General features: G+C 50.3%; 1 protein-coding gene across 1 annotated transcript in view; it reads left to right on the forward strand.

The window, feature by feature from the left end:
* Positions 1 to 9,618: 9,618 nt before the first annotated feature.
* LOC144276163 (dual specificity testis-specific protein kinase 1-like) overlaps positions 9,619 to 12,287 on the forward strand; it is a 60,212-nt gene continuing 57,543 nt past the window's right edge. The window contains exon 1 of the mRNA XM_077836073.1: positions 9,619 to 9,665. The gene's annotated coding sequence lies outside the window, so the exon portion shown is untranslated. The remainder of the gene's footprint in view (positions 9,666 to 12,287) is intronic.

The raw sequence follows: 12,287 nt of genomic DNA on the forward strand, positions 1-12,287 counted from the left end.
TTCTGTTGCTTGGGCAGTCCTCTGGGGTGGAGTGGTTGGGTGCCTGGAGCCCCACCCCCACATTCTTGGGCATCTGGGTGAGGAGGCTATGGAACTTGGGGAGGAGGGCGGTTGGTTACACAGGGGCTGCAGTGGCGGTCTATGCCTTTCCTGCACCGCAACCATATGACAGAGCATATCAGTTTGATCCTCCAGTAGCTTCAGCATTGTATCCTGCCTCCTCTCATCATGCTGCCGCCACCTTTCCTCTTGATCCCGCCACCTCTCCTGTTGCTCCAGCCACCTGTCCTCTCACATGTCCCTCCTGTCCTCACATTCATTTTGTGCTTCCCTGGACTCTGCCATTGTCTGCCTCCACGCATTCTGCTGGGCTCTTTCAGTTTGGGTGGACTGCATGAGCTCAGAGAACATTTCATCACAAGTGCGTTTTTTTCACCTTCTTATCTGTGCTAGCCTCTGGGACGGAGATGCTAGTGGCAGGGTTGAAACATTTGCAGCTGTGGGAGGAAAAAAAGGGAGAGTAAAATTGAAAAAGACACATTGGCCATTTAAAAGGAGGGGCTGATGTTTTCGGGTTAACGTGCAGCACAAACCCAACTAAACCCCCCGCCCCGCTACCCAATTCTCTGGGATAATCACTTCACACACCCCCACACCACGTGGCTAACAGCAGGGATGATTTCTTTTCAGCCACAGGCAAACAGCCCAGCAGGAACAGCCACCTCTGAATGTCCCCTTAATAAAATTCCCCTATTTCAACCAGGTGACCATGAATGATATCACTCTCCTGAGGATAACACAGAGAGATAAAGAACGGATGTTGCTTGAATGCCAGGAAACACCGGGACCACACGCTGCCATGCTTTCTTATGCAATGATTCCAGACTACGTGCTACTGGCCTGCAGTGGTAAAGTGTCCTACCATGGAGGATGCAGTAAGGCTGCCCTCTCCAGAAATCTTTTGCAAAGGCTTTGGGAGTACCTCCAGGAGAGCTTCGTTGAGATGTCCCTGGAGGATTTCCGCTCCATCCCCAGGCACGTTAACAGACTTTTCTAGTAGCTGGACTGGCCGTGAATGCATCCCAAGTCTTTAGTGCAAATTAATCATTAAACACGCTTGCTTTTAAACTGTGTATTATATTTACAAAGGTACACTCACCAGAGGTGGCTTCTCCACCTTCAAGGTCTGGGAGCCCAGGTTGGGAGGATACTGTCTCCAGGGTGATAAACAGTTCCTGGTTGTCGGGGAGAACGGTTTCTCCGCTTGCCTCGTGTGCGCTATCTTCAACCTCCCCCTCCTCCTCATCTTCCTGGTCCCCAAAATCCTCATCCCTGTTGTGTGAGACTCCCTTGCAGGAGTCCATGTACAGGTGTGGGGTAGTTGTAGGGGCACCCCCTAGAATTGCATGCAGCTCATCATAGAAGTGGCATGTCTGGGGCTCTGACCCCGAGTGGGCGTTTGCCTCGTGGGTTTTTTGGTAGGCTTGCCTGAGCTCCTTAAGTTTCATGCAGCACTGCTGCAGGTCCCTGTTATTAGCTTCAGTCCTTCATGCCCTTGGAGATTTTTTCAAATATTTTGGCATTTCGTCTTTTGGAACGGAGTTCTGATAGCATGGATTCGTCTCCCCATACAGCGATTAGATCCAGTACCTCCCATTCGGTCCATGCTGGAGCTCTTTTGCGATTCTGGGACACCATGGTCACTTCTGCTGATGAGATCTGCATGGTCACCTGTGCTGATCAGCTTGCCATGCTGGCCAAACAGGAAATGAAATTCAAAAGTTTGCAGGGCTTTTCCTGTCTACTTCGCCAGTGCATCTAAGTTGAGACTGCTGTCCAGAGTGGTCACAATGGAGCACTCTGGGATAGCTCCCAGAGGCCAATACCATCGACTTTCATCCACACTAACCCAAATTCGACCCGGCAATGTCGATTTCAGAGCTAATCCCCTCGTAGGGGAGGAGTACAGAAATTGATTTTAAGAGCCCATTAAGTTGACAAAAATGGCTTCCTTGTGTGGACGGGTGCAGGGTTAAATTAATCTAACGCTGCTAAATTTGACCTAAACTCGTAGTGTAGACCAGGGCTAAATCATGTGTATTGCTTGGGTTGTAGGGTGCTGCGGCAGCTGGCTGCTTGAAAATATAGAAGGAACCACTAGAGGGCTCCTTAGCTAAAGGACCTGGATTCATTAGGCCTTTGTTTCAGAAGAGGAGCTGGGAGTAGATAGCTCAGGCTTCTCCAGTGAGACTTGTTAATCTTAGAAGTTCAGCATGTGTCTAATTATTTGAATGACAACAAAACACAGGGATTGTGGCATCCTTCACAACAATCCCAAGTCACTTTATAACCTTAAACTGACTGAAAGCAGTGGTAAGAAAGTACATCTAAAACCTCAATTTAAAAACCAGACCAGATACAGCTGTCTGATTTTGAGTGGGGAGTGGATTCCAGAGCCGCTGATGCATGGCTGCTCAAAGGCTCTAGTCACAGCATTTCAGGTTAGCATTTGGCATGTGCCCAATAATCATCCAATTCAGAAATGAGTGAGCAGGCGGGGGCAAGAGGACCGGAGAGAAGCACTAGGATGATGAAGTTATTATTAAGAGTCTTGTAAGTGAAGGAAAGGACTTTGACAAGGGTATGAAATTTGATTGGTGCCAAATAAAGGGTTTAATACAGGGGAGATGTGCTGGTGCTTGGGACATCGTAGTGCCAATCAGAATTTGAGCTGTGGCATCTTGCATTAATTCAGGAGATCTGGCTATAAGCAGCAGACAGAAGAGTCTGATTTGCAAACTATTGATAGAGCCTCATTCCAGTGTGTAACACCAGGGACTATGTTTTGACACTAGGACCTCTGCGAAAGTTCCAGGGGGAGGGGACAGGAAGGTTTATATATATATGGATGAGAGTGGGAGTATAAAGCGCATTATACAACAAGGTGAGTTGGATTCAAGATCAGTTTAACCCTGGGAATTACGTTCTGGAACATTTTGCATTGCTGCATTGTAAGGAATGTGGCCATTTACTGTATGTATAGGTCAATTGCCAGTTAACTGCATGTCTGTGACAAAGACAATAGACGTCCTAAGTTTAGGTTCCTAAAGCACAACCTCTCAGAGGACTAACTCCACTATCACACATGGCAGGGGAAACACCATGTACAGCAAACGTGGACAGGTCCGCCATATCCCAGGAGATGGCACCCGTACAAATGCAGAAGCTATTACATTACAGAGCCCAGTTTTCACACTTGGGTTCCTTAAGCAATATTTGAACACCTAAAATTTCATTTTAGGCACCTAAGATGGGTATTTAGCGGCCTATACTGTATATATGTTTAGGCACCTACATTTGAAAATTGCGCCTTGTATGATGCCTAGCTGGAGAGATTGAAGTAGAAGAGGCTGTTCTGTCATAAAGTAGTGGATAGTTAATTCACTGGGATATGCCATGTTCTATGTAACTTCTTGATCAGACCCCGGACACAACACATTTTACAGAACTGTAGTTGTATGACATCGAATCATAGACTATCAGGGTTGGAAGGGACCTCAGGAGGTCATCTAGTCCCACCCCTGCTCAAAGCAGGACCAATCCCCAACTAAATCATCCCAGCCAGGGCTCTGTCAAGCCTGACCTTAAAAACCTCAAAGGATGGAGATTCCACCACCTCCCTAGGGAACCCATTCCAGTGCTTCACCACCTTCCTAGTGAAATAGTGTTTCCTAATATCCAACCTAAACCTCCCGCACTGCAACTTGAGAACATTACTCCTTGTTCTGTCATCTTGTTCTGTTACACTGTGATGTGATGTGATTATATTACATGTGTAACAGACTATTAACCTTTTCAGCTCTAGCCCTGGTCGAAAATGACCAAAATGTATTCCCATCTGACAACCAGACTCAGCGGGGTGTGTGTGTGTTCAGTTCCTAGTCCACATCCCAAAACGAGCCCTATAATTTGCCCCCCATCTTGGCAGTAGAGGCCAAGCGTTGAGTGGGTCTTGGAAACTGAACTCCAGGGGGCAGCCTGGGGGAGCTTGCATTGCTGCTCCCCATGCTTTCCCCGATTCTACAGATAGATTGAGGATTTTGGCTGTCAGTCAATTTACAAGCAATAAACTCCCTACACATTCTAAAGGAAAACCCTATAAATCAGGGGTGGCCAACCTGGGGCTCTGGAGCCACATGCGGCTCCTTGTAGAGGCACCGACTCCAGGGCTGGAGCTTCAGGCGCCAACTTTCCAATGTGCCGGGGGGGTGCTCACTGCTCACCCCTCTTTAAGGTTCAAACCACCCAGGGCAAGTTCAGAGGTGATTCTAGGTGAGCGTGAAAGGAGTCTATTAGGTGTAACTCACATCTACCTGCTGTCGTTATTACAGTATACAGTGCATCAATTTACTCTTACCGGTTGGGAAGTGTGGTGAGTGTTAGGGAGTATAAATTAGTGTAAGGGAATCTAATTTATCACACCTTACACGCCAGCTCTGACTTTGGCTCTATCATTTATCATAGCAATACTGAAGTGTGTGGGCACTTACTGCTGACTATTTTAGTATTTTCCTTAGTATTTTTTAATAAGGACATTTTATCCCTAATTTTTTCCCATCAGTACAATATGATTATTCTCCATATACTATTGCCTTGAAAGTGATGTTATTAGTTTTGTTTACAATGGTCTCTTTCAGGACTTAGTACTTGTTTAGGTCCTATTCAAACAAAAACCAGAAGCATATACTTAATTTTAAGTATGCACATAGTTCCATTGAAGTCAATGGGATTATGCACATGCTTAAAGATAAGCACAGGCTGAAGTGCTATGCTGGATCAGGGCCTTAGCACAGAGGTAGCTACTATCTGATCAGCAATGACACCTGCCAATAATTGCTTATTTAGTCTCAACTTCCCTTCTAGTTCTAAAAATAGACAATATAATCAATACCAGAGGGCCTGTGACTATCACTGCTTATATAGGCCAGGAAAAGTGATTATTATCCCCTCCAAAATCAGGGTGACTATCTGGCAGGATGCTTTATCTAAGCAATCGCAATATAATTATGAAGAATTATTAGCTCTCTGGCTGCAATGTGCTCAGCGCTGTACATTGCACAAAAACAGAGTCCCTCCCCCAAGGAGTTTACAGTCTGAAAGATGAGTACATAGAAGACAGTGCACGCTGGGCAAGACAGAGCTGGGGGTGACTTTGGGGTTCTTTCCCCAACATAAAATAAATTCCCTTCTAATGGGCATCAAAGAAGAAGTGAGTTACAAGGAGGGAATCGGTACCTAGTCTTGCAAATTGGGAGGTCTGGGACTCATTGCTTCCAAAAAGAAAAAATGCAAGGAGATGGGGAAATAAACGAATGGGGAATTAAGGCTGTTGTTGCTGACACCTGGCTGTTTGCAGCACAAGACTTTGGTCTATATTCAGGGCCTGACCCTGCAAACCTAGACTCCCCTGAAATCAATGAGACTAGTCTCATGACTTAGGCACTCCTCAATTGAGGGCTTTGTAGGCTAGGGACTCAGGTCCAGATTTGCAAAGGTATTTGAATGATTTCAATGGGAGTTAGGTGCCTATATACTTTTGAGAATCTGGGCCTCTGATCATAACTGCATCTATGCTCGGCTATTCCCACCCACCGCAGACATCCCTCAATGCCAAACAAAGATCATGAAAGGTGGTAACTGTGGAGCCCATTGTGCTTTCCAGCTTTACCCCTTCTAGGAAAGGAGACTTACACAAATGGTTTCTCATCATTAGCCAGTTGCATCGCAGCACCAGTGTTTAGACGAGAGAAGTGAACGGGCAGTAAACAGCTTTAAGGTCAGGTACTTTGTAGCCATTAAGCACTTCATCTGCTACTCACTTCTAAATGCTGCATTAACTGTCTTGTGAGGCTGCTTTGAAATCCACTTTCTGCATTAGTAGCTGGCCCAGCTTTTTTTTGTCTGGTAGCTCTTCCCCCTGCAGAATTTACACTCATAGTTACTACAGAGAATTCTTTCCTGGGTATCTGGCTGGTGAATCTTGCCCACATGCTCAGGGTTCAGCTGATCGCCATATTTGGGGTCAGGAAGGAATTTTCCTCCAGGGCAGATTGAAGAGGTGCTGGGGGTTTTCGCCTTCCTCTGCAGCATGGGGCACGGGTCACTTGCTGGAGGATTCTCTGCACCTTGAAGTCTTTAAACCATGATTTGAGGACTTCAATAGCTCAGACATAGGTGAGAGGTTTATCGCAAGAGTGGGTGGGTGAGATTCAGTGGCCTGCATTGTGCAGGAGGTCAGACTGGATGATCATAATGGTCCCTTCTGACCTTAATATCTGTGAGTCTATGAGTCTTTTTTTGTTTTGAGGTGCTGCAGCATCCTCACATGAATCGACTTCCTCCCTAGCCCTGAATGAACTTGTCCACATTGATGATTTAACAAATGTTGTCCCGTTGTATTCTGGAGATTCACTTCCTGGACATAAATGATTCTGTCGAAGACACTTGATGTTTTATAACCTGGATGCATTTTCTACATGCATCCAGGAAACCAACTGGGCTATAAAGTAGAGAGAATGGCAGAGGGCCAGATTTCGATCTCACTTACACCTGTGTAACCTCACTGAAGTCAATGGTGTTGCCTGGGTGTGAATGAAGTTGTGAACACTAGACTCAAAGGACAAGTGAACATATGGAAATCTATGACGATCACACAGATCATTGGCATGGATGTGTTTGGCCTCATGGATACAGGTAGTGACTGGAAATCTCATACCACTTCCTCTGCTCAGCAGAGATGTTCCTTGTGCCAGATACAATACATCTAAGTTCATACTTCTTAACCCTATTTTATATATTTTCCCCACCGTGCCCTTTGCAAGAAGACTAATCTAGTCCACTAATAGACCTACTGAATGGCTTGGCACTCCTTCCTTGAATGTAGCAACTAATATTAAATAAATATAAATCAATGAAATTAAAATAATAGCTCCATACATTATTATTTGCATTAAAGTAGCACTTAGAGGCCTCTGCTGAGACCAGGACCCCATGGTGCTAGACACTGGACAATTAGCTCCTCATAGCAGACAGTGCTTGCCTCTCAGATTACAAACTGAATAGCCAAGGAGGCCAACAAAATGTGGGAGGGGAAATAGAGGCACAGACAGGTGAAATGACTGGCCGGAACAGAGGCCAGAGCTAGCAGACCCAAGTGTAGAACGCAGGTTGGCTAAGTCCCTAACCCTTGACCACACAAGCTCTTCTGCCTCCATACAAGGAAAGGGAGGTGCAAAGACAAGATTTTAGTCATTGGCACCCTAGGAAAATCTGTTGGAGTTTAGCTATCTAGCTGTTTGGGAATAGGTGCGTTAGACCGACACAAGAACTGAAGGCATGTCTTTGATTTCAACTCTGTCCCCAGCACTCTCCGCTGCACTCTCTATTAGCAGCATGCAGGTATTCACACCTGCTGACACTGATTTATTAGTGATATTCTTGGAGGGAGGGGAATGCTACACAAAGGTCTTCATGCTGCAGACCAAAGTAAAAAAGGCTCGTTCCTTCATATTCAGCAAACTGGAATGAAATCCCCAGGGGAAATACAGAGAGAGGAGGAAGTTCCTGGACACGGCAGAGCCCAGGAACAGTTGTGGGGTTTAGTACATAGAGAAGCAGAGCATAGTTAGTGGGGAGAGATGGGGTGGAGGGTTTTAATTGCCTTGGCTTTCTCTGCTCAGGAAAGGTAGACCAGGGCGGGGTGGGGGGAAAGGGCAGGATGGAAAGTAGCAGCACCTCTGTCTCCTGAGAGAGGCAGTGTGACCCAAATACACCAAAGTGCAGTGCTCTGGACTACTGGGTGCATTGTATTCGGGGGCGGGAGGGGGAATGGAGGATTGCATACATTGCATGGGGGAATGGGTACAGTGCACTGGTTGATGGTGAAGAGTTAAGTTCCCGGTAAGCTGCGTGGCCGCGGAGCAGGCTTAGGGCTGCGCAGGTGGGGAGAGGCACCCCTCCCCTGGCCCGGCCCGGCCCAGCCCTCCGGAGCTGCCAGGGAGAGGAGTCCTTCCCCTGGCCTAGCCCAGGCCTACCGGAACTGCTTTGGCTAGGGAGAGGCGCCTCTCACCCGGCCCCAAGCTGCTATGGCAAGGGGGCTGGAGGGAGTCCTCTCTCTTCCTGCCACAGCCCTGGGTCAACCTGCACGCCCAAACCACTCAGCCCTGAGCCCCCTCCCACACTCCGAACCCCTCATCCCCAGCCCAGAGCCCACCCCCGCAGCCAGAGCTCTCATCCCACCACACCCCAACCCTCTGTCCCAGCCCTGAGCCCCCTCCCACACCCCAAACCCCTCATCCCCAACTCAGAGCCCACCCCCGCAGCCAGAGCTCTCAGCCCACCACACCCCAACCCTCTGCCCCAGCCCTGAGCCCCCTCCCACACCCCAAACCCCTCATCCCCAGCCCTCAGCCCACCCCCGCAGCCAGAGCCCTCAGCCCACCACACCCCAACCCTCTGCCCCAGCCCTGAGCCCCCTCCCACACCCCAAACCCCTCATCCCCAACTCAGAGCCCACCCCCGCAGCCAGAGCTCTCAGCCCACCACACCCCAACCCTCTGCCCCAGCCCTGAGCCCCCTCCCACACCCCAAACCCCTCATCCCCAACTCAGAGCCCACCCCCGCAGCCAGAGCCCTCAGCCCACCACACCCCAACCCTCTGCCCCAGCCCTGAGCCCCCTCCCACACCTCAAACCCCTCATCCCCAGCCCTCAGCCCACCCCCGCAGCCAGAGCCCTCAGCCCACCACACCCCAACCCTCTGCCCCAGCCCTGAGCCCCCTCCACACTCCGAACCCCTTGGCCCCACCCCCAGCACACATCACCCCCATATTAGTGCACATAACAAAATTAATTCCCCACATGGTCGTAAAAAATTAGAGGGAACGCTGGTGGAGAGTGGGTACATTGCATTAGGAGTGGGTGCACTGCCAGGTGGGTATATTGCTCCCCCGGGGGTGGCTGCATTGCAGTGGCATTGCCCAGTGGAGGCGCACTGGAGGGGGGTATATCGCACTGGCAGTGAGTATATTGCTCTGGGGATGGGTGCATTGTTGTGGCAGGGGGCTGCGTTGCATTGGGGGGCTGTATATCGCACTGGGGATGGGTGCCTTGCACCTGCAGGGGAATGCATGATTGGAGGGTGGATGCCTTGCTCTGGGTCTGGGGGCGGGTGCCCGGCACGTGTAAGGGGATGGGTGACTAGGGGGTGGGTGCCTTGCACCGGCAGGGGGTGCCCGGTGGGGGGCTGCCTTGCGCTGGGCCGGGCCGTGTGATGCGGAGCAGCCGCTCGGTGTGGCCGCTGGCGGGGGAAGTGCTGCGCTCAGCCCCTCGCAGCTTGCCCGGGCGGGGGGAGACAGGCAGGCAGGCGCCGAGCTCAGCCCCGCGCGCCTCCCCCGGCTCCGCTCCCAGCGCCGGCGGGCTCGGCTGCCTCTCGCCTGCTGCGGCCGGGCGCGGAGCTCCCCGGGGAGCGGAGCAGGGCGCCCCCGCGCCCCATGCGGGCTCTGCCGCCCCCGCAGCGCACCGAGGACGGAGCCGGGCTCGGGGGGGGAAGGAGCCGGGAGCCCGCACCTGGAGCGCGGCAGCCGCCGCTGGCCGAGCCGGCAGCAGGTGAGAGCGCGCCGCGGAGCCGCGTCCGCCGGGCGGGAGCGGGGCTGAGCCGGCCGGGACGGGCTGGGGCAGGCGGGGAAGGGGATGGAGCTCGGTGGCAAGGCGGTGGGCTCAGCGCTTCCCGAGGGGAGACAGCCCCGCCCGCCTGGACCTCCCAGCCCCGCGGCTCAGCAACTTGGGGGACCCACCCCCGCCTTGGGGTCCCTCCCTTGCCCGGGCCCCTCCGTGCAAGCTCCGCCTGCCATCCCTAGCCCTGCCCAGAGCCCCACAAGATGGTTGTTGTCTCTCTGTGTGGCAGCAGGTAGGATCTGGGCCGCGGTTGCACTGGGTGCGCTGCTCACTCACGCTCGCTCCCGGCCCCGAAGAGCTTGCACCGCTCCTGGTTGCAGCGTGGTAGGTGCTTTACAGGCTGGGCGTGCACATTTAGGTGCCTTCTCCGAAGGCTCCACAGAGCATTATTTTCACGTCTGATCATTTTAGCAGAAACACCTAATCAACCAGTTTTCTTAGTGGTCATTCTTAGGTTTCAGAGTCAACACCCAGTATCTGACTATGGATGGTTCACACCTCTCTGCGCTAATGGGTCAAATTGAGTCCTGACGCAACAAGGGTGCAACTTCCATTGACTTCAGAGGGGGCTGCAGCCCCTGGTGCCAACCCTAGATTTGCTCCATTGTTGCTGACTGACACTGACTGCAGACAGCAACTGTATCAGGTCACATTGGGAAGGTGCGTTAGAACCCTGAGGGTAGGAAATTTTCTTTTCTCAAATAAAAGTTTAAACTCTGCGGAAACTGATGGGGCTGCCAGAGAAATGCCAGTATGGCTGAGGCTGGTTTGGACAGACCCCCAGGAACTAGAGTTCAACATACTAATGACTATAGTAGCTGTAAATGCTAATCAGTTGCCCATGTGCTGGTAAGCAGTTGTCCTGCAGAGGGATCTGAATTTCAGTGCTGGATGAAGTGGTCCCTGTGTATCTGAGATGCACCTCGCATGTGTGCTGTATGGCTAAATTAATTAATGTTTAAAAAGAACTTTAACATTTTTGACTGGAAGAGGTTATAGAATGGTAAAATAATTATTTGGATTAGTTAAATGCTGCAGGCGAGTTAGTTCTTCTGCAAAAGGGCTTTTGGTCCCATGGGCCTACTTTGCGCTTTCCTACGAAGCCTTCTGAATTGAGGAGAAACCCTGCCAGGGCGAGGATCAGGGCTATCGCTGTGCTCCAAAGCTGTCCTTTTTGGGGAGTGGAAACGAAGCATGTTTAGAAATTAAGGGGCCTGATCCTGCAGTTCCACCATAGGCAATATTCTCATTGCATTCAGTGGGAGTTGAGCTTGATGAGGACTGTAGGGGAGGAACATCAGGGATACTGTCCTGGATCAGCCCAATGGTCCACCTAGTTCAGTATCTCATCTTCAACAGTGGCCAGTAACTGCTGCTTCAGGGGAAGGGCCCTGGGTGTTTTAAATGCTGCAAAGAAGGAGCAGATACCCGGAGAAAAAATGTGGATATGACTCAGTGTGAGGTTTTCTCTCTTAACGGGATGTCTTTTTTTTTTTTTTTTTTTGTTTAAACAATTCCTATAACTCTAAGTAACTAAAATAATTTGCTGTTAATGTTGACCACAGATCACATGTATCCTGTCAATGCACATTTTAGCACTGAAGAGAAAAGGAGGTTCCAGCTCAGTTTATTTTTTTGTGGAAAGTTTTCCCTTTCCCAGCTTGTTTGTGATGGGCTACTCACCACAGACATGGCTCACGGCCATCGTTCTACCACTGAGGAAGTCAGGGACAAGTGCCCAGTTCATTGTGGTTCAAGTTCAAATTAGTAGGGCAAGAAATTCCAAAATAGGTTTGTGAGTATTCACCCAAGGCTGAAATTTACTTTCTCAAATTCAGCATTTCCGATGTGCAGAAGATCCAAGAACAAGACGCTGGGGAAAGCAGATACTGAGTGTAAGGGACGGAAGGAACGAGAGGACTTTACCTCTTTATTACTCTTGTTTAATATCTGTATTACGGTAATGTGCAAAGGCCGCAATCAAAACAGGGCCCCATTGTGGTGGGTACTGAACAAACCCATGGGATGTCATGGCCCCTGCCCAAAGAGCTTGCAGTCTAATTTCAGACAAGATGCAACAAGCAAATAATAGGAGTGAATGGGGGAAGGGGAGTCTGATGGTGCTAAGACCAAGTGATTGCATAAGGTCACTATTGCACAACTTGATTGGGTTACCCTCCCCTCGGGTATGTAACTTGCTCCTCTTCCCCCTCCCCCAGTGTTACCCCATCTCCTCCTGGTGTGTTGCTTTCCTTTTCCCCACCTCTTGGGTGTGATTCAAGCCTGGGTGTGTCTCGCCGTCATCTCTCCCAGAAGTATCACCCCTCTCACACCCATGTGGGGTGTGATAACTTGGGAGCGCTATTCCCCCCATGCTGCCTGGCAGCCACATTCTTCCCTGCTCCCAAGGCAGTTATTTTCTAACTGGCTTGTTACCTCATCTCCTCCCTGGGAACCCCCTCTCTGATCTCTCTCCACCTGGAGGTGTGCCATCTCCTCCTCTGTTTATTGAGCTGCTGCTCTGTCTCCTGCTCCCATCTCCCTGTCTGTCCA

This window comes from Eretmochelys imbricata, chromosome 16 (genome assembly GCF_965152235.1).
Source record: "Eretmochelys imbricata isolate rEreImb1 chromosome 16, rEreImb1.hap1, whole genome shotgun sequence".
In the NCBI taxonomy this organism is placed as follows: Eukaryota; Metazoa; Chordata; order Testudines; family Cheloniidae; genus Eretmochelys; species Eretmochelys imbricata.